Source organism: Mesoplodon densirostris, chromosome 4, assembly GCF_025265405.1.
Source record: "Mesoplodon densirostris isolate mMesDen1 chromosome 4, mMesDen1 primary haplotype, whole genome shotgun sequence".
Taxonomy (NCBI): Eukaryota; Metazoa; Chordata; class Mammalia; order Artiodactyla; family Ziphiidae; genus Mesoplodon; species Mesoplodon densirostris.
In genome coordinates, this window is record NC_082664.1 from 42192553 (window position 1) to 42216221 (window position 23669).

General features: G+C 36.6%; 1 protein-coding gene across 2 annotated transcripts in view; it reads right to left on the reverse strand.

Annotated features, from left to right (window-relative positions):
• MNAT1 (MNAT1 component of CDK activating kinase) overlaps positions 1 to 23669 on the reverse strand; it is a 217366-nt gene that overhangs the window by 117358 nt on the left and 76339 nt on the right. The gene's annotated exons all lie outside the window — the stretch shown is intronic.

The following is a 23669-nucleotide window of genomic DNA, read 5'->3' on the forward strand; positions in this document are numbered from 1 at the left end:
CCTTATTTTTATACATGTGTTTGTATCTAACAAATATATAGAAAATAGGTATATATGTGTGTATGTACATAAAATCTGAAGAGGCAGAAGAAAAATATGAAAGCACAACATGAAATAAAACAAAAAACTAAAACACTATTACCATTTCTCACTAGCAAAGATGCTTAAGTAGCCCCTCCTCAAACAGGTATTACTGAATTACATGGTTATGAAAATGTGAGGAAAAAGGCAAATAAATAAAGAAATAAGTTTAGGTTATAAGTATTTTTAAAACACTGTGAAAACCTATGTAATTTTCCTTTAAAACATACCTCTCTATACTAAATCCCAAAAAAGCTGACAAAATCAGGGAAGCTGAAGCCCTATTGGGCTCTAAAACTGCAGAAAGACAAAGACAAAGAGAAATCTTGAAAGTAGTAAAAGAGCCTGGAGGGGTGGGATAGGGAGGGAGGGTGGGAGGGAGGGAGACGCAAGAGGGAAGGGATGGGGGAACAGATGTATATGTATGACTGATTCACTTTGTTATAAAGCAGAAACTAATAAAAAATAAATAAATAAATAAATAAATAAGAAAGTAGTAAAAGAAAAATGACTATTCACATATCAGGGAATCCCAATAAGATTAAAAACTGACTTCTCATCAGAAACCACAGAAGTCAGAATGTGGTGGGATGACATATTAAAAATGCTGAAAGAAAAATACTATCAACCAAGAATTGTCCAACTAAACTATGCAACAAACCAAAGGCAAAATAAAGACATTCCAAGATAAACGAAGACTGAGTAATCTGTTGCAATCAGACATGAATCACAAAACATAATAATAATAGTACTAAAGTCTTTCAGGCTAAAAGGAAATAACAGCAGGCAGTAACTCAAATTCTCACAAAGAAATAAAGAACACTAAAAAGGTAATTACATGGGTAAATATAAAAGATGCAATGAAAATGTTTCTTCCTCTTTTGTTCTCTTAACTGGTTTTTAAAATAACTGCAAAGAATGGTAAAACTGTATGATTTGGCTTTTAATAGAATATATATGACATTAATAGCACACAAGAGGAAAAAGAAATGGAGTTAATCTGGATCAAAGATTACTGGTATTTAATTAGTATTAACATGAAGTAGTTTGTAATAAGCTAAGATGCATACTGTAACCTTAAAAAGTAACTCAAAAAATATGCTTAGTAAAAAAATTTTAAATGTCTAACACAAAACAAAGCAAGAAAAAAGAGAGGAAAGAAAGGGACCATGTGACATATAGAATACAAATATCAAAATGGCCAAATCATATCTGTAATTACATTAACTGTACATGGGTAAACACACCAATCAAAGGGCAAAGACTGTCAGACTGGAAAAACAAAATCCAACTATACACTGTATATAAAAGACACAGTTAGAATCAAAGACACAAACAGACGGAAAACAAAAGTGTGCAACAAGATAAACTATGCAAACGATAACCATGAGAGAACCACAAAACAGTCTTAAAGACAAAAATGGTTACATAACTGAAGACAGAACTAGACAATTTGAAAATAGTTACAGATTTCAATACTCCACTCTCAATAACTGACAAACTAGACAAAAAACCAGTGACGATACAGAATATTTAAACAACATTATTAATCAATCAAAATGATGTAACATCTAACACTCTACCCAACAACAGTAAAATACACATTAGTTTCAAATATTTTCCCCAACAGAGAATATACTGGGTCATAAAATAAGTATCAATAAGTTTAATAGGATTGGACTCATATAACGTATTTCTCTGATCACAAAAGACTTAAATTGGAAATCAACAAGAGAAGAAAATTTGGGAAATCCACAAATATTTGAAAATTAAACAACAGATTTCTAAATAACCCATGGTCAAAGAAGAAATAACAAGGGAAATGAGAAAATATTTTCAACCATATAAAAATGAAAACAAAAATTATTAGTGCAGCTAAAGCAGTGCAGAGAAAAATTTATAGCTTTAAATACCCATTCTAGAAAGAAAGATCTCAAACAAATAATTTAAGTTTCTATCTTAAGAAACTGGGGAAAAAAGAACAAAGTAAACCCAAAATAAGAAGAAAGGATATAATAAATATTAGAATGAAAATCAGTAAAACAGAAATCAGAAAACAACAGAAAAAGAAATCAATAAAGCCAAGGATGATTTTGAAAAGATCAACAAAACTGCCACACTGTTAGCTTGACTGACCAAGAGTAAAAAAGAGAAGATACAAACTATCAAAATAGGAAATGAAAGAAGGGACATCTCACCTAACCCTACAGAAATTCAACTTAGATGAAATTGATCAATTCCAAGGAAGAATCAAAATACCAAAGGAAGGAAGGTAGTGAGAGAGGAAGTGAGAGGAAGAGAGAGGAAGGAAACACAAAAGAAAATGAAAAGGTCTAAACAGACCTACATCAAGTAAAGAAATTTAAAGGTACTTGGAAATATTCCCATTTAAGAAAAGCCAAAGCCAGATGGTTTCACTGGTGAAATCTATCAAACTTTTAAAGAAGAAATAATACCAATTCTTTACAAACTCTTCCAGAAAACAAAAAAGAAGGAAATATTTTCCAACTCATTCTATGAGGTCAATATTCCCCTGACACTAAAGCCAGACAAAGTCATGTTATGGCACTGAAGAAACATTAAAAACATTATGTTAAGGAAGCTAGACTCAGGACTTCCCTGGTGGCACAGTGGTTAAGAATTCGTCTGCCAGTGCAGAGGACATGGGTTTAAGCCCTGGTCTGGGAAGATCCCACATGCCACAGAGCAACTAAGCCCGTGCGCCACAGCTACTGAGCCTGCGCTCTAGAGCCCGTGAGCCAAAACTACTGAGCCCGAGTGCCACAACTACTGAAGCCCACACGTCTAGAGCCCATGCTTTGCAACAAGAGAAGCCACCCAATGAGAAGCCCGCAAACCGTAAAAAAGAGCAGCCCCCGCTCGCCCCAACTACAGAAGAGCCCGCGTGCAGCAACAAAGACCCAAGGCAGCCAAAAATAAAAATTAATTAATTTTAAAAAAAAGGAAGCTAAACTCTAAAGACTACATATTGAACAATTCCACATATAGGAAATGCACAAAAAAAAAAAAAAGAGGCAACTTTACAGGGACAGAAAGCAGAGAAGTGGTTGCTAGAGCCTGAGAGTGGGAGTGGGAACTAACTGAAAACTGTCACAGGAATATTTCTGGGGTGATGATATACAGTAAGTCCCCTACATATGAACCTTCAAGTTGCAAACTTTCAAAGATACGAACATGCATTCCACCAACGTCAGGCATGAGTGAAGCTGCAGCCTGCCCTCCACCTCCTTCAGCTCTACCATCTCCCACCTCCTCTCCTTCCTCCAGTCAGTAACTCTTCTTGCCTGTTCACATGATGCCAGCCCCTGTATGCCAGCTGTTGTACTCTACGACTGTACTTTTCAAGGTAATGTACTATAAGATTAAAAATGTTTTCTTTCTTTTTTGTGTGTATTTGTTTTTTATGTATTATTTGTGTGAAAAGTATTATAAACCTATTACAGTATAGTACTATGCAGCCGATTGTGTTGGTTGGGTCCCAAGGCTAGCTCTGTTGGACTTACGAACAAATTAGACTTATGAACATGTTCTCGGAATGGAACTCATTCATATGTAGGGGACTTACTGTATTCTAAAACTGTATTATGGTTACACATACCTTTAATACCATTAAAAATCATTAAATTATACCCTTAATACAGATGAATTTTATTATATGAAATTATACTTCAATAACCCTGTTTAAGAAAAAAACTGACTCATTGAATAAATCAACAACCTCTAGCTAGAGTGATCAAGATAAAAGAGAATACTGGGAATTTTTAAAGAAATATTACTCTAACACTTAGAGGCATTAAAAGAGTTTTGAGGGAATATCACAAAAAACTTTATGTCAACAAATATGATAACTTGGATGAAATGCTAAAATTTCTTGAAAAATACAACTTTAAAAAAATGAACATCTAATAGCTTATATCTATTTTTGAAATTTAGTTGACCAAAAACCTACATGCAAACAAAATTAGAGTACCAGATGGTTTCACTAGTGAAACTCTATAAACATTTTGGAAAGAAATAACACCAATTTCTTACAAACTCTTTCAAATACAGGGTAGGAGTTCCCACTTCCAAGTGAGACCATATACTCTGACAAAACCATTCCAGGCATTACCCGTAAAAATGTTAACAGTATTACCCTGATATCACAGACAAAGACATCTAAAGGCAAAGAAAACTGTGAACCAATATTCCTCATAAATACAGACATAAAAAATTCTTAATAAAAATATTAGCAAATTAAATACACATATATCATGACCATGTAGAATCATATAGGGTTTATCACAGTAAAGTTAATTTAACATTTGAAAATTTAACATACCACATTAACAAAGTAATGAAGAAAAACCATTATTCAACAGATGCAGTAAAAAAGCATCTAACAAAATTCAATAGCCACTCATGAATTTTTTAAAATTTCAGTACACTACAAATAAGAGGAACTTTCCTCAGTCTAATTGAAGGCATCCATGAACATTCTACAGCTAATATGATATACAATGTTGAAAGGCTAAATGATTTTTCCTTTAGGTAGGGAAATATGGCAAGAAAAAGAAAAAAAAGAAATGAAGAAGTAAAACTGTCTCTACATGCAGATGACATGATTATCTAAAAAAAAAATGTAAAAGCAACTATGAAAAATACAAAGTAAAATGAGCCAGTGCACAAGATACAAAACCACTATAAAAAGTATATAGTAGGGGCTTCCCTGGTGGCGCAGTGGTTGAGAGTCCGCCTGCCAATGCAGGGGACATGGGTTTGTGCCCCGGTCCGGGAAGATCCCATATGCCACAGAGCGGCTGGGCCCATGAGCCATGCCTACTGAGCCTGTGAGTCTGGAGCCTGTGCTCCGCAACGGGAGAGTCCACAACAGTGAGAGGCCCGTGTACCACAAAAAAAAAAAAAAAAAAAAATGTATATAGTAGGAGTAAGCAACAGTAAAATGAAATTTAAATAACTATTTCCTTTAAAAAGTATACAAAAACATAAAATGCTTAGGGACAAATTTGATAATACATTCAAGACCAACCACTAAAAAGCACAAAACATTGCTGAGGTAAGTTAAAGAGGCCCTGAATAAAAGAAGTATACCATGTTCATGGATTAGAAGACTCAACATTGTTAAGAAAGATCTCAATTCTCCAGAAATTCATCTATAGATCCAACAGAACCCATATTATCTCATGAAACCTTTTTGTAAAAATTAACAAATTCTAAAATTTTGAAGAATATGCAGGAGGCAATCTTGAAAAAGGACAAAACTGGAAGACATACACTACCTGACAAAGGAAGTCTTTTCAACAAATAGAATTAGAACAACTGGATGTCCATATGCAAAAAAATGGACCTCTACATGTAATTTACATCATACATAAAAATTAATCCAAGGTGGATCAGGAATCTATCTGTAAAAGCAAAAACTATAAATAGCTTTTATATAGGAGAATATTTTTGTGACCTTAGGAAATTTAAAGATTATTTATGCATACAGGAAACAGAAGGGGAATAACCTTAAAAGAAAAAAATAAATCCATAAATGAGATTTCATCAAAATTTAAAACGTTGGCTCATCGAAACATACCATTAAGAAAATGAAAAAGTAGGGAATTCCCTGGGCGTCCAGTGGTTTAGACTCAATGCTTTCACTGCCAAGGGTTCAATCCCTGGTTAGGGAACTAACACCCCACAACCCGCATGGCCAAAAAGATAAAAATAAAAGGAAATGAAAAAGTGAGCTAAAAACTGGGAGAAATTATTTGTAAAACAGATTATCTGACAAAAGACTTGTATGCAACATATTAGTTCTCAACAAAATACAAACTAAAATCTCAATGAAATACCATTAAACACCCATCAAAATACCTAAACTTTAAAATGTTGACAGTATTAAATGATGACAAAAAGTAGAGCAATCAAAAGTCTCATATTACTGATGGGAATACAAAAGTGTACAGCCACTATAGAAAAAATGATTGGTATTTTCTTCTAAATTAATAAATACCTACACTATAAACAAGCAATTTCACTCATATATTGAACTAAGAATTTAAAACATGTGTTCATATAGATCAATGGAAGAGGATAGAAGCCCAGAAGTAAACCCATGAACCTATGGTCAGTTACTCTACAACAAAGGAGGCAAGAATATACAATGGAGAAAAGACAGTCTCTTCAATAAGTGGTGCTGGGAGAACTGAACAGCTACATGTAAAAGAATGAAATCAGAACATTCTCTAACACCATACACAAAAATAAACCCAAAATGGGTTAAAGACTTAAATGTAAGACCAGATACTATAAAACTCCTAGCAGAAAACATAGGAAGAACACTATTTGACATAAATCACAGTACCCACCTCCTAATGAAAATAAAAACAAAAATAAACAAATGGAACTGAACTAAACTTGAAAGCTTTTGCACAGCAAAGGAAACCATAAACAAAACGAAAAGGCAACCCACAGAATGGGAGAAAAAATTGCTAATGAAGCAACTAACAAGGAATTAATCTCCAAAATACACAAACAGCCCATGCAGCTCTATGTCAAAAGAACGAACAACCCAATCAAAAAATGGGCAAAAGATCTATACAGACATTTCTCCAAAGAAGACATACAGATGGCCAACGAACACATGAAAAGATGCTCAACATCACTAATTATTAGAGAAATGCAAATCAAAACTACAATGAGGTATCATCTCACACCACTCAGAATGGCCATCATGAAAAAACAACAAATGCTGGAGGGACTTCCCTGGTGGTGCAGTGGTTAAGAATCTGCCTGCCAATGCAAGGGACAAAGGTTTGATCCCTGGTCCGGGAAGATCCCACATGCAGAAAGCAACTATGCCCGTGAGCCACAACTACTGAGCCCACGTGTCACAACTACTGAAGCCCATGCAGCTAGAGCCCATGCTCCGCAACAAGAGAAGCCACCACAATGAGAAGCCCATGCACCGCATCAAAGAGTAGCCCCTGCTCGCCGCAACTAGAGAAAGCCTGTGTGCAGCAATGAAGACCCAACCCAGCCAAAAATATAAATAAATAAATAAATAAATAATTTTTAAATAAATAAAATAAAATAAATGCTGGAGAGGGTATGGAGAAAAATAAACCCTCCTACACTGTTGGTGGGAATGAATGTAAATTGGTACAACCATCACAGAGAACAATATGGAGCTTCCTTAAAAAAACTAAAACTAGAACTACCACATGACCCAGCAATCCCACTTCTGGACATATATCCAGAGAAAACTATAATTCTAAAAGATACCTGTACACCAGTGTTCACTGTAGTACTATTTACAATAACCAAGACATGGAAGCACCCTAAATGTCCATCAATAGAGGAATGGAAAAAGAAGATTTGGTATATATATACAATGGAATATTACTCAGCCATAAAAAAAATAAAATAATGTCATTTGCAGCAACATGGATGGACCTAGAGATTATCATCCTAAGTGAAGTAAGCCAGACAGAGAAAGACAAATATCATATGATATCACTTATATGTGGAATCTAAAAGTAAATGATACAAACGAACTTATTTACAAAACAGAAACAGACTCACAGACTTCAAAAACAAACTTATGGTTACCCAAGGGGAAAGGTGGAGGGGGGGTGATAAATTAGGAGGTTGGGATTAACATATGCACACTACTATATATAAAATAGATAATCAACAAGGACCTACTGTATAGCACAGGAAACTCTACTCAATGCTCTGTAATAACCTATATGGGAAAAGAATCTGAAAAAGAATGCATGTATGTATATGCATAACTGAATCACTTTGCTGTACACCTGAAACTAACACAGCATTGTAAATAAACTATACTCCAATATGAAATTAAATTAAATTGAAAAAAGAAAACGTGTTCACAAAATAATTTATACAAGAAAGTTCATAGCAGCTTAATTAACAGTCAAAAACTACAAACAGCTCAGGTAGTTGTCAACAACAGAATCACTAAACTGGTATATTCAAACAAATAGAATACTATATAGCAATAAAATCTAATTGCTGATACGCAAAACAATAGGAATAAATCTAAAAATATTACGGTGCTACTTCTGCATACGACAATTTTACTATAACAAGGACTCTGGATGGACCATTCCCACCTTAAGCAACTAAAAAAATGAAAAAAACATAAGAATCAATGGTTTTCAGAAATTAGAAACTGAGTATCAGTCAGTACAGGACTCTGGTCCCCAAGGGAAAAAAAGGAAATGAAGTGATACCTATATTCTCTGGTGTACTACATGCAGGCCATTTCCAGGCCATGATATGTGCAAGGGGAACTCAAACAAAGCCTGGGAGTCAGGGAGACTGAGATCAGACTTCAGGGCTGTCAAGGTGGCTATAATTTACATGTTAGATTACCAGAAAAGAAAATGCTGCACAGAGAGAAAACTCTAAAGCAGGGGTCACAAACATTTTCTGTAAAGGGCAGAAAAATTTTTTTCGCTTTGCAGGCTATATGCAGGCGACTTAACTCTGCCATTAAAACACGAAAGCAGACAAAGACAATACATAAATGAATGAGTATGGCTATGTTCCAATAAAACTTTAGTTACAGTAGCAGGTGGTAGGTGGGACTTGGTCTGTGAGCTGTAAATTTGCCCACCTCTGCTCTAGAGATCTGCAGGGTGACGTCCTTAACTTTTGCCTGTGTTCATCTGGACATGGGACTGAGTTACTCAAACCCAAGGAAATAACCTGGAAAGCAATAGGTCAAAAAATTCTCCAAACTCACACAGGACCAGAATAGTTTATATTCTCAATAAACAAGGTAAAGAGGCCTCTCAATACAACGGACATCACAGATAGAGTCCTCAAAATGGTAACACCTTGAAGGTAGAGCTAAATTAGCCTAACGTTAAAGGCAGCTCTGCTAGACCATAAAAATGCTTAAAAGAAATCCATGCAAGGATCTAACAGATTATAGGTAACTTAACTACAACCCCAAAGTCTGAAAATATTTAATGAAATATCATAAATTACCAGGTATTCAAAAACAAGGCAGAAATATATGACCCACACCAGGAGGGACAAAATATTGTCAATAGAAGCAGACAGAGAAATGACGGATGATGAAATTATCAGAAACGGACATTAAAACTCAGTTCTTAAGAACAGAGTACGCTAAGGTTAAAGAGGTTATAAGATTTGCCCAAGGCCATACACCTAATATGTACGTAGTAGAGGAGCCACAATTCAAGCCCCTTATAATAATATAAAAATAAACCTTTTTAAATAATTCTAAAATAATAAAATTCAAATTTATAATTTTCAACATGAGTGGCTATTCATTTTATAAAAATATTTGTTTAGGTCACATTAAAGTACTCACCATAGGAGTATCTTAAGTTATAAGATCCTCCATGTCCATTAAAATATGACTGTATTAAACAAACTTCTATTTATTTATGTATAACTCTTTAGAGATATCTATGGTAAAAATTAGAATATATCACAATTTTATTGAAATAACACAAAATACCTGGAGAATTTAAATGCTAAAAGAAAGTAATCACCAGGTACCTAGTTAATTATGAGACATAATCATTTACCTATGAGTTTCATAAATGCATAGTAAGAACTAAGACAGTTTTTAATGGTAATTTGACTTATATTTCAAAACACATTTATAGACAAAAATATTAACACTACCATTACTTGGGACTTCCCTGGTGGTGCAGTGGTTAAGAATCTGCCTGCCAATGTAGGGGACACAGGTTCGAGCCCTGGTCCGCAAAGATCCTACATGCCGCAGAGCACCCAAGCCCGTGCGCCACATCTACTGAGCCTGCACTCAATAACCCGCAAGCCAAAACTACTGAGCCCAAGTGCCACAACTACTGAAGCCCATGCACCTAGAGCCCGAGCTCCACAATAACAGAGGCCACCACAATGAGAAGCCTGCGCACCTCAACAAAGAGGAGCCCCTGCTCACCGCAACTATAGACAGCCCAGGCACAGCAATGAAGACACTCGCAGCAAAAAAAAGTTAATTTTTAAAAAATGCTTAAAAAAAAAAACTCTACTACTACTTGCATTTTCACATTACTTTTTTTTTTTAACATCGTTTTTGGAGTATAATTGCTTTACAATGTTGTGTTAGTTTCTGCTCTATAAAAAAGTGAATCAGGGCTTCCCTGGTGGCGCAGTGGTTGAGAGTCCGCCTGCTGATGCAGGGGACACGGGTTCGTGCCCTGATCCGGGAGGATCCCACATGCCGCGGAGCGGCTGGGCATGTAAGCCATGGCCGCTGAGCCTGCGCGTCCGGAGCCTGTGCTCCGCAACGGGAGAGGCCACAACAGTGAGAGGCATGCATACAGCAAAAAAAAAAAAAAAAAAAAAAGTGAATCAGCTGTATGTATACATATACCCGCATATCTCCTCCCTCTTGTGTCTCCCTCCCACCCTCCTTATCCCACCCCTCTGGGTGGTCACAAAGCACCAAGCTGATCTCCCTGTGCTATGCAGCTGCTTCCCACTAGCTATCTATTTTACATTTGGTAGTATACATATGTCCATGCCACTCTCTCACTTCGTCCCAGCTTACTGTTCCCCTCCCCGTGTCCTCAACTCCATTATCTCCGACTGAGTCTTTATTCCTGTCCTGCCCCTAGGTTCTTCAGAGCCACTTTTTTTTTTTAGATTCCATACATATGTGTTAGCATACGATATTTGTTTTTCTGACTTACTTCACTCTGTATGACAGTCTCTAGATCCATCCACCTCACTACAAATGACTCAATTTCGTTTCTTTTTATGGCTGAGTAATATTCCATTGTATATACGTGCCACATCTTCTTTACCTATTCATCTGTCGATGGGCACTTAGATTACTTCCATGTCCTGGCTATTGTAAATAGAGCTGCAATGAACACTGTGGTACATGACTCTTTTTGAATTATGGTTTTCTCAGGGTATATGCCCAGTAGTGGGATTGCTGGGTCATATGGTAGTTCTATTTGTAGTTTTTTAAGGAACCTCCATACTGTCTCTGGCTGTATCAATTTACATTCCCACCAACAGTACAAAAGTGTTCCCTTTTCTCCCCACCCTCTCCAGCATTTATTGTTTGTAGAATTTTTGACGATGGCCATTCTGACCAGTATGAGGTGATACCTCATTGTAGTTTTAATTTGCATTTCTCTAATGATTAGTGATGTTGAGCATCCTTTCATGTGTTTGTTGGCAATTTGTATATCTTCTCTGGAGAAATGTCTATTTAGGTGTTCTGCCCATTTTTGGATTCGGTTCTTTGTTTGATATTGAGCTGCATGAGCTGCTTGTATATTTTGGAGATTAATCCTTTGTCAATTGCTTAGTTTGCAGATACTTTCTCCCATTCTGAGGATTGTATTTTTGTCTTGTTTATGGTTTCCTTTGCTATGTAAAAGATTTTAAGCTGAATTAGGTCCCATTCATTTCTTTTTTTAATTAACATTTCTCTAGGAGGTGGGTCAAAAAGGATCGGCCTGTGATTTACATCATAGAGTGCTCTGCCTATGTTTTCCTCTAAGAGTTTTAAGGTGCCTGGCCTTACATTTAGGTCCTTAATCCATTTTGAATTTACTTTTTGTGTATGGTATTAGGGAGTGTTCTAATTTCATTCTTTTACATGTAGCTGCCCAGTTTTCCCAGCACCACTTACTGAAGAGGCTGTCTTTTCTCCACTGTATATTCTTGCCTCCTTTATCAAAGATAAGGTGACCATATGTACATGGATTTATCTCTGGGCTTTCTATCCTGTTCCACTGATCTACATTTCTGTTTTTGTGCCAGTACCATACTGTCTTGATTACTGTAGCTTCGTAGTAGAGTCTGAAGTCTGGGAGCCTGATTCCTCCAGCTCCGTTTTCCTTTCTCAAGATTGCTTTGGCTATTCAGGGTCTTTTGTGTTTCCATACAAATTGTGAAATTTTTTGTTCTAGTGAAAAATACCATTGGTAGTTTGATAGGGATTGCACTGAATCTGTAGATTGCTTTGGATAGTATAGTCATTTTCGCAATGTTGATTCTTCCAATCCAAGACATGGTATAGCTCGCCATCTGTTTGTACCACCTTTAATTTCTTTCATTAGTGTCTTATCGTTTTCTGCATACAGGTCTTTTGTCTCCTTAGGTATGTTTATTCTTGGGTCTTTTACTCTTTTTGGTGCAACAGTAAATGGGACTGTTTCCTTAATTTCTCTTTCATATTTTTCATCATTAGTGTATAGAAATGCAAGAGATTTCTGTGCATTAATTTTGTATCCTGTTACTTTACCAAATACATTGATTAGCTCTAGTAGTTTTCTGGTAGCATCTTTAGGATTCTCTATGTAGAGTATCATGTCATCTGCAAACAGTGACAGCTTTACTTCTTCTTTTCCAATTTGGATTCATTTTATTTCTTTTCCTTCTCTGACTGCTGTGGCTAGGACTTCCAAAACTATGTTGAATAATAGTGGTGAGAGTGGGGGCTTCCCTGGTGGCGCAGTGGTTGAGAGTCTGCCTGCCAATGCAAGGGACACAGGTTCGTGCCCTGGTCCAGGAAGTTCCCACATGCCACGGAGCGGCTAGGCCCCTGAGCCACGGCCGCTGAGCCTGTGCGTCCGGAGCCTGTGCTCCACAACGGAAGAGGCCACAACAGTGAGAGGCCCGTGTACCGCAAAGAAAAAAAAAAAAAGTGGTGAGAGTGGATAACCTTGCCTTGCTCCTGATCTTAGAGGAAATGGTTTCAGTTTTTCACCATTGAGAACGATGTTGGCTGTGGGTTTGTCATATATGGCCTTTATTATGTTGAGGAAAGTTCCCTCTATGCCTACTTTCTGGAGAGTTTTTATCATAAATGGGTGTTGAAAGCTTTTTCTGCATCTATAGAGATGATCATACGGTTTTTATCCTTCAATTTGTTAATATGGTGTATCACATTGATTGATTTGTGTACACTGAAGAATCCTTGCATTCCTGGGATAAACCCCACTTGATCATGGTGTATGATCCTTTTAATGTGCTGTTGGATTCTGTTTGCTAGTATTTTGTTGAGGATTTTTGCATCCATGTTCATCAGTGATACTGGCCTGTAGTTTTCTTTTTGTGTGCCATCTTTGTCTGGTTTTAGTATCATGGTGATGGTGGCCTTGTAGAATGAGTTTGGTTCCTCCCTCTGCTATATTTTGGAAGAGTTTGAGAAGGATAGGTGTTAGCTCTTCTCTAAATCTTCAACAGAATTCGCCTGAAGCCATGTGGTCTTGGGCTTTTGTTTGTTGGAAGATTTTAAATCACAGTTTCAATTTCAATCCTTATGATTGGTCTGGTTATATTTTCTATTTCTTCCTGGTTCAGTCTCGGAAGGTTGTGCATTTCTTCCACGTTGTCCACTTTATTGGCATATAGTTGCTTGTAGTAATCTCTCATGATCCTTTGCATTTCTGCAGTGTCAGCTGTTACTTATCCTTTTTCATTTCTAATTCTATTGATTTGAGTCTTCTCCCTTTTTTTCTTGATAAGTCTGGCTAATGGTTTATTAATTTTGTTTATCTTCTCAAAGAACCACCTTTTATTTTATTGATTGATCTTTGCTATTGTTTCCTTCATTTCTTTTTCATTTATTTCTGATCTGATCTTTATGATTTCTTTCCTTCTGCTAACTTTGGGGTTTTTTTGTTCTTCTTTCTCTAATTGCTTTAGGTGTAATGTTAGGTTGTTTATTTGAGATGTTTCTTATTTCTTGAGGTAGGATTTTATTGCTATAACCTTCCCTCTTAGAACTGCTTTTGCTGCATCCCATATGTTTAGGTCATCTTGTTTTCATTGCCATTTGTTTATAGGTATTTTTTAATTTCCTCTTTGATTTCTTCAGTGATCTCTTGGTTATTTAGTAGTGTATTGTTTTAGTCTCCATGTGTTTGTATTTTTTACAGATTTTTTCCTGTCATTGATATCTAGTCTCATAGCATTGTGGTTGGAAAAGATACTTGATATGATTTCAATTTTCTTAAATTTACCAGGGCTTCGTTTGTGACCCAAGATATCATCTATCCTGGAGAATGTTCCATAAGCACTTCAGAAGAAAATGTAATCTGCTGTTTTTGGATGGAATGTCCTATAAATATCAATTAAGTCCATCTTGTCTAATGTATCATTTTAAGCTTGTGTTTCCTTATTTATTTTCATTTTGGATGATCTGTCCATTGGTGAAAGTGGGGTGTTAAAGTTCCCTACTATGACTGTGTTACTGTCAATTTCCCCTTTTATGGCGGTTAGCATTTACCTTATCTATTGAGGTGCTCCTATGTTGGGTGCATAAATATTTACAATTGTTATATCTTCTTCTTGGATTGATCCCTTGATCATTATGTAGTGTCCTTCTTTGTCTCTTCTAATAGTCTTTATTTAAAAGTCTATTTCGTCTGATATGAGAATTGCTACTCCAGCTTTCTTTTGATTTCCATTGGCATGGAATATCATGTTCTATCCCCTCACTTTCAGTCTGTATGTGTCCCTAGATCTGAAGTGGGTCTCTTGCAGACAGCCTATATACAGGTCTTTTTTTTTGTATCCATTCGGCCAGTCTATGTCTTTTGGTTAGAATACTTAATCCATTTACATTTAAGGTAGTGATTGATATGTATGTTCCTATTACCATTTTCTTAATTGTTTTGGGTTTGTTATTGTAAGTGTTTTCCTTCTCTGTGTTTCCTGCCTAGAGAAACTCCTTTAGCATTGTTGTAAAGCTGGTTTGGTGGTGCTGAATTTTCTTAGCTTTTGCTTGTCTGTAAAGGTTTTAATTTCTCCGTTGAATCTGAATGACATTCTTGCTGGGTAGAGTAATCTTGGTTGTAGGTTTTTCCCTTTCATCACTTTAAATATGTCCTGCCACTCCCTTCTGGCTTGCAGAGGTTCTGCTGAAAGATCAGCTTTTAACCTTATGGGGATTCCCTTGTATGTTAATTTTTGCTTTTCCCTTGCTACTTCTAATATTTTTTCTTTGTATTTAATTTTTGACAGTTTGATTAATATGTGTCTCAGAGTGTTTCTCCTTGGATTTATCCTGTATGGGACTCTCTGTGCTTCCTGGACTTGACTGACTACTTCCTTACCCATGTTAGGGAAGTTTTCAACTAGAATCTCTTCAAATATTTTCTCAGTCCCTTTTTTTTTCTCTTTTTCTTCTGGGAGCCCTATAATTTGAATGTTGGTGCATTTAATGTTGTCCCAGAGGTCTCTGAGATTGTCCTCAATTCTTTTCATTCTTTTTTCTTTATTCTGCTCTGTGGTAGTTTTCCACTATTTTATCTTCCAGGTCACTTATCCGTTTATCTTCCTCCATTATTCTGCTATTGATTCCTTCTAGAGAATTTTTAATTTCATTTATTGTGTTGTTCATCATTGTTTATTTGCGCTTTCGTTCTTTAGGTCCTTGCTAAACATTTCTTGTATTTTCTCCATTCTATTTCCAAGATTTTTGGATCATCTTTACTATCATTACTCTGAATTTTTTTCAGGTGGACTGCCTATTTCCTCTTCATTTGTTTGGTCTGGTGGGTTTTTACCTTGCTCCTTCATCTGCTGTGTATTTCTCTGTCATCTCATTTTGCTTAACTTACTGTGTTTGGGGTCTCCGTTTCGCAGGCTATAAGTTCGTAGTTCCCGTTGTTTTTGGTGTCTGCTCCCTATGGGTAAGGTTCATTCAGTGGGTTGTTTAGGCTACGTGGTGGAGAGGACTGGTTCCTGTGTTCTGGTGATGAGGCTGGATCTTATCTTTCTGGTGGGCAGGACCACGTCCGGTGGTGTGTTTTGGGGTGTCTGTGAACTTATTATGATTTTAGGCACCTTCTCTGCTAATGGGTGGGGTTGTGTTCCTATTTGCTAGTTGTTTGGCATAGGGTGTCCAGCACTATAGCTTGCTGGTCGCTGAGTAGAGCTGGGTCTTAGTGTTGAGATGGAGATCTCTGGGAGAGCTTTCACTGTTTGATATTAGGTGGGGCCAGGAGGTGTCTGGTGGACCAATATCCTGAAATCAGCTCTCCCACTTTAGAGGCTCAGGCCTGACACCTGGCCAGAGCACTAAGACTCTGTCAGCCATACGGCTCAGAAGAAAAGGGAGGAGAAAAAAAAAAAGAAAGAAAGAAAATTAAATTAAAATAATTTAAATTTTTTTTTAATTATTAAAAATAAGAAAAAAGAAAGAAAGAAGAGAGCAACCAAACCAAGAAGCAAATCCAGCAATGACAACAAGCGCTAAAAACTATACTTAAAAAAAAAAAAGGGCTTCCCTGGTGGCGCAGTGGTTGAGAGTCCGCCTGCCAATGCAGGGGACACGGGTTCGTGCCCCGGTCCGGGAAGATCCCACATGCCGTGGAGCGGCTGGGCCCATAAGCCGTGGCCGCTGAGCCTGCATGTCCGGAGCCTGTGCTCCACAACGGGAGAGGGCACAACAGTGAGAGGCCCATGTACTGCAAAAAAAAAAAAAAAAAAAAAAGCACGGACAGAACCCTAGGATAAATGGTAAAAGCAAAGCTAAACAGACAAAATCACACAAAGAAGCATACACGTACACACTCACAAAAAAGAGAAGAAGGAAAAAAATATGTATGTGTATATATATATATACACACACATATTAAAAAAAGGCAGAGCCACCAAATCAATAAACAAATCTACCAATGATAATAAGCTCTAAATACTAAACTAAGATAAACATAAAACCAGAAACAAATTAGATGCAGAAAGCAAATCCCAAGTCTACAGTTGCTCCCAAAGTCCACTGCCTCAATTTTGGAATGATTTGTTGTCTATTCAGGTATTCTTCCGATACAGGTTACATCAGGTTGATTGTGGATATTTAATCTACTGCTCCTGAGGCTGCTGGGAGAGATTTCCCTTTCTCTTCTTTGTTCGCACAGCTCCTGCGGTTCAGCTTTGGATTTGGCCCCACCTCTGCCTGTAGGTCACCTGAGGGCATCTGTTCCCGCCCAGACAGGATGGGGTTAAAGTAGCAGCTGTTTAGGGGGCTCTGGCTCACTCAGGCTGGTGGGGAGGAAGGGGTATGGAATGCCAGGCGAGCCTGCAACAGCAGAGGCCAACGTGACATTGCACCAGCCTGAGGCATGCCGTGTGTTCTCCCGGGGAAGTTGTCCCTGGATTACGGGACCCTGGCAGTGGTGGGCTGCACAGGCTCCTGGGAGGGGAGGTGTGGGTAGTGACCTGTGCTTGCACACAGGATTCTTGGTGGCTGCAGCAGCAGCCTTGTGTCCACGCTGATAGCAGCAGCTCAAGCTCATCTCTGGAGCTCGTTTAGGCAGTGCTCTGGATCCCCTCTCCTCACACACCCTGAAACAATGGTCGCTTGTCTCTTAGGCAGTTCCAGACTTTTTCCAGACTCCTTCCCACTTTTTCCCCAGACTCCCTCCCAGCTAGCTGTGGAGCACTAGCCCCCTTCAGGCTGTGTTCACATAGCCAAGCCCAGTCCTCTCCCTGGGATCTGACCTCTGAAGCCGGAGCCTCAGCTCCCAGACCCTACCCGCCCTGGCGGATGAGCAGACAAGCCCCTCAGGCTGGTGAGTGCTGGTCGGCACTAATCTTCTGTGCAGGAATCTCTCCGCTTTGCCCTCTGCACCTGTGTTGCTGTGCTCTCCTCCGTGGCTCCGAAGCTTCCCCAACTGCTCACCGCCCCCGTCTCCGCCAGTGAAGGGGCTTCCTAATGTGTGGAAACTTTTCCTCCTTCACAGCTCCCTCCCAGAGGTGCAGGTCCTATCCCTATTCTTTTGTCTCTGTTTTTTCTTTTTTCTTTTGCCCTACCCAGGTACATAGGTAGTTTCTTGTCTTTTGGGAAGTCTGAGGTCTTCTGCCAGCGTTCAGGAGGCATTCTTTAAGAGTTGTTCCACGTGTAGATGTATTTTTGATGAATTTGTGGGGAGAAAGGTGATCTCCACGTCTCACTCCTCCGCCATCTTGAAGGTCCTCCCCCACATTACTTCTTTGGTTTCTACAATTTGATTTGCTACCAAAGCGCAACATTATATATTAAGAATAGAGTTAATTGCTCATTACAGTTTTTACTTTCTTATTTCAGATACAATTGGATATCAATTTTCTATAAACAAATGTTAACAGAGTTTAATCTTCAGATGAGTTCAGAATAATAAGCAATGTTTGATGAAAATAGCTAAATCCTATTTGTTGCAAACAGAAAAGCCAATTTATGTCACAGACGAGCTCCCTTCTGGCTTACCCATAGATAATATTAAAAAAAATTTTTTTTAACATCAAGGGTAAAATACTCAAACAGCTTTTGCCTTTGGCAATGAATGACAGGCTCCCCTTTACTGCTCTCCAGCATCAACAACAAAGGACCAAAAGCTATCCTTAAAAACAATTCTTAGCTTATCTTTGTGACTCAGTTTGTTACCAGTTTGCATGCCAAAGCGTAGTGAAGTATAGAACACCATCACAACTGAAGAAGCACCAGATTCCCACCCTTAGATTCTGGTTTCTAATTTTACAACATGATCAAGGTGTCTTTCTGTGCTTCCAAAAGACTAAGACTTAGTACTTAAATCTGTAGATATGATGTATGGATATTTAATGATACAAGCTAGTAACAAATGGGGACGAAAAACTGCTACTTTGAGGTCTGTTCACTGGCTCAACTAGGAATGATGTAATAATGGTAACCACATCTATTCTTTAGGGGAAATTTTAATTAGAATTATTTATAAAATAAAAAGAAACAGAGGTCCTAAAATTATATTGTTGGAATCTGCACCAATTAGATTAAAACAACTAACAAATGACTGAGAAACCAAGCTGCAATCCCTACTTTAGGAGTGCAAAAAGCTATTACCCCAGAGAGGACAAAATATATAAAAAATAAAGTTTCACCTATTCATACATAAAACAGTGATTAAGTGGAACTCTCTTAGATATTCAAGTCACAAATTATATATAAATAATTCTTCTAATATGTACTGTACTCCTAGCACTTCCCCACTCACTGAGAGTTTAATTCCTAGGAAATATAATTCAAAAAATTCAGCCAATCTGTGAACATTCCTAACCAAAATATATTCACTGTCTCAACTCTACATATCTCAATACATAATAATTAAGTCCTCATTTCATACTAATTATTTTACACCAATTTTTAACCCTTCATATTTCTCTACGTTTACTAAATAAATAAATCCTGTCTTCTCAGTCACACGGCAAAGGATCTATTTCCATAAAGCTTAATTAAATTTATATGTCTCCCTTGGACGCTCTCCAAGTTCAGCATATCTAACTTCATTTGTTGTGTCTGACTTTTCTTTAAGTACAGCAGATCAGGAATAGAAAAGGTCATTGCGGTGGCTCCTGTCCCTTAGATTACCCTCTATACAATCAGTCCACTATTAGAAGCAATAGTTGAAATCCTAGCTACCTTCAGATTAGAAAGACACCTAACATAGAATTTATGTTTTGTTTTTGAGTATTCTCATTAACTAAATAAGGTATAATAGAAAGAGAGTGAGTTTCGGTGCCATCTTTTACATGTAATCTATCCTCTCTGAGACTCAGTTTTCAGATCTGAAAAAATAGGAATACCATCTATTTCATGGAGATCTAACAACAGAAAATGACACCTTTTATTAAAAGAAACTATCACAGGTCACAAAGTCTTAAGCAGTGTTGGCATCCTTGCCAACATCTGTTCAATGTAATCAAACCCTGGGATACAGGTGTTCAATAAATGTTACTTTTCATCCTGCATTTTAGGGATGATTTTTCCAAACAGTATAGAGACTCTTAACTTCATAAACATTTAGATTTTCATCTACATTATGTGTCAGTCTCCATTCAGGAATATGGAATAAATTCAGTAATTCCACATAAAAACTGTGTCTAAATTTTCACCTTGCCCTTGAACCAAATGCTGAATTTTGCTAAAATAACAAACAATAAGTATTCCATCACACACTTAAGTTATAAATCTCAACATGCATTAAAGTAATTGGATCACCTCCCTCCCACCACACACAAAAAAAGAAAAAAAAAATTCCAGGTGGATAATAGAAAGTTAAACAATAAAGAGTTCAAAAGACACCCTTAAGAGAGTGAAAAAAAAAGACATAAATTGACAAAAGTTATTTACTATACATATGACTAATAAAAGGCTTAGATCCACAACATATAAAGAACTTCTACATATGAGCAAGAGTCTTGAACAGGTATTTCACAAAATGCGACAGCCAATGCTCAATCTCATTAGTGATCAGTGAAATAAGGTGCAGATTAAAATCACAAAACAGTACTAAATACCCGTCAGAATGCTTAAAGTGGAAAAGACAGAAAAGCACAAGTGTTGGTAGAAGTACAATTGGTAAAAATCAATTTGGAAAATGTTTTGGCAGTATCTCCTAAAATGAACATACATAATCACTATGACCTAGTAACTCTACTCTTAGGTAAACACTCACGAAACAATGTCTGTGCATGTGACCAGGAAACATATATTAAAATGTTAGTATAACGTATAATATCAAAACTCAAAAAAATCCAAACATCTATCAACAGTAGAATGGATAAATAGTAGTATATTCCTCTAATGGAACATTATCCAGCAATGAAAATGAAAAAAACCTACAGCTATATATAAAAACATAGATGAATCTTACAAATATAAGTTGGACAAGCAAAACATTAATCAGGTTAAGGCATACATGCTTAGATGTTAAAGCTATTTAAAAGAGCAAGAAAGGGAATGCCATAAAAGACAGAAGAGTGACTGTTTCTGGGAAAAGGAATGGGGTGCTAGCCAGATGTGAGAAGTCATGAGGATGACTTCTAAAGCACTGTGAATACTTTTTTCTTTTATCTGTGTGAGGGTTACACAGATGTTCACTTTGTGATAATTCACTATGCTATATAGTTTGGTTCTGTGCACCTTTGTGTATATGCAATACATTTCACCAAACAAAAGGTTATAAAAAAGAGAGGAAGGGAAGACGAAAGAAAATAAATAACAAGTCACAACATTATCTGGAAAGATATCTAATATATTAAGTTAAATACTAAAGTCAAATGAAATGATGGCAAATAAGCACACAAAAGGATGCTCAACATCATTAGTCATCAGGGAAATGCAAATGAAAACCATAATGAGATAACCACTACACATCTGTTTAGAATGCCTAAAATACTAAAATTCTTAATACTGAGGATGCAGACCAAATGGAATACTCACCAATGTTGGTACAGGCACTTTGAAAAACAGTTTGAAAATTTTTTACGAAGCTAAACATACCCCTACCATATATAAATCACCAATCTCATTCTTAGTAGTATTTACCCAAGAGAAATGAAAACGTATGTACACACACAATTGTAAGCAAATGTTTATAGCAGCCTTATTCATAATCATAAAAAAAGGAAACAACTCACATGTCCTTCAGCTGAGGAATGGATAAAGAAACCGGTATATCCACACAATGGTATTATTACTTAACAAAAGGAACAACTATTGATACATGCAGCAACATGGATGATCTCAAATGCATGTTGCTAACTTAACAAAGCTAGACCTAAAAGGCTACACACGGTATGACTCCATTTACATAACATTCTGGAATATGTATTACCTAACTATACAACATAATGAGATTATAATGTAATTCACTTAGATATTTAACTATAATAACAACAAAAAGCATTACTTGTAAAATTACATTTGCACTTGGTTTAGCATTTTATATACATATTTTAATCCTCCGAATAATCATGTAAAGCTAAATCATCGCAACTTTACCAATGAAAAAACAAATTCAAAAAGAGTAAAGTAACATTTTACCCACAGATACACATCTAGTGAGTGGTGAAGCTAGGGTTTAGTCCCATTGTAACTGGGTCTTTCCAAGCCCATTTTCTTTCCTCTACACCATACTGCCTCTTAGTTCAAAAGCACTGGTAATTCCTTAATGGATAGAGTGTTTTCTTTTGAATTATTTAAAGATGTGTTCATACTTCCTACATTTGTAAGTTTAAAATAAATCATGAATATTTCCTATTATTCAGTTACCCACATACCCACAATCATACAATACAAAGTTAAAATACACAACTTCTGCCCTCAAGATGTTTATAATCTAATAGTTAGCACACACATGACAAAGTAGGCAATTTTAAACCTCAAAAATAATAGCTGAGTAGTAGAAACATGGGTAGTGTGAGTACCTTATAATAACAAAATAATTCTAATTGCTTCTTCCCATCCCTTGTATCATCACTATCATTCATTTCATTTATATAAGGATATGTGTGTGAAGTATACATATATACATACACATAAGCAAACACACTCAAATAAAGTGTCACTATTATTTTAAACTGTTACCTGTTAGATCAATTAAGAAAAATAAAAATAAAAGTTTTTATTTTATCTTCATTCATTTCTTCTCCAATGCTTTTCCTTAGATACCTGAGTTTCTGACCTGTATCATTTTCTTTGTCTCTAAAGCACTTCTTTTAACATTTCTTGCAAAAATGGTCTACTGGCAAAAAATGCCCTCGGTTTTTGTCTGATAATTTTTATTTCTCCTTTACTTTTAAAGGATAATTTTGCACAGTACATTATTCTAGGTTGGTGGCTTTTTTCTCTCAACACCTTAAATATTTCACTCCACTCTCTTCTTGCTTGCATGGTTTCTAGGGAGAAGCCAGATAATAATTCTTATCTTTGCTCCTCTATAAGTGAGGGATTTTTCCCCCTCTGGTTTCCTCAGGATTTTTTACCTTCAATTTTCTGTTATTTGAAAATAATATGCCTAGGTATAAGGATCTTTTTGGCATTTATCCTACTTGGTATTCTCTGAGATCCCTGGACCTTTGGTTTGATGTCTGGTGTTGATTTTGGGAAATTCTCAGTCGTTACTGTTTCAAATGCTTCTTCTGTTCCTTTCTTTCTTCTCTGGTATTGCCATTATGCTTATGTTACACCTTTTGTAGTCACCCCACAGTCCTTGGATATTCTGTTCTTCTGTTCTGGTTTTTTTATTCTGGGCTTTTTCTCTTTGGTTTTCAGTTTCCAAGAATTCTACTGATACATCCTCTTGCTCAACTCTTTCCTCATGCATGTCCAATCTACTAATAAGGCCATCAAAAGCACTCTTCACTTCTGTTACAGTGTTTTTTTTTCTCTAGCATTTCTTTTTGGTTCTTTCTTGGAACTTCCATCTCTCTACTTACATTGCCCATCTCTTCTTGCATGTGGTCTACTTTATCCATTAGCACTCTTTGCATATTAATCACAGTTGTTTTACATTCCAAGTATGATAATTCCAACACCTCTGCCATATCTAATTCTGATTCTCATGCTTGCTCTATCTCTTCCAATTGTGTTTTCTGCCTTTTAGTATATCTTATAATTTTTTTTTGACAGCCAGGCATGATACACTTTTTAAAATGAACTGCTGTAAACAGGTCTTTAGTAATATGGTGGTAAGGTGTGGGGGGATGGCTGAACAATTTATAGTCTTATAATAAGATCTCAGTCTTTTAGAAAGCCTGTGCTTCTGGACTATGAACTT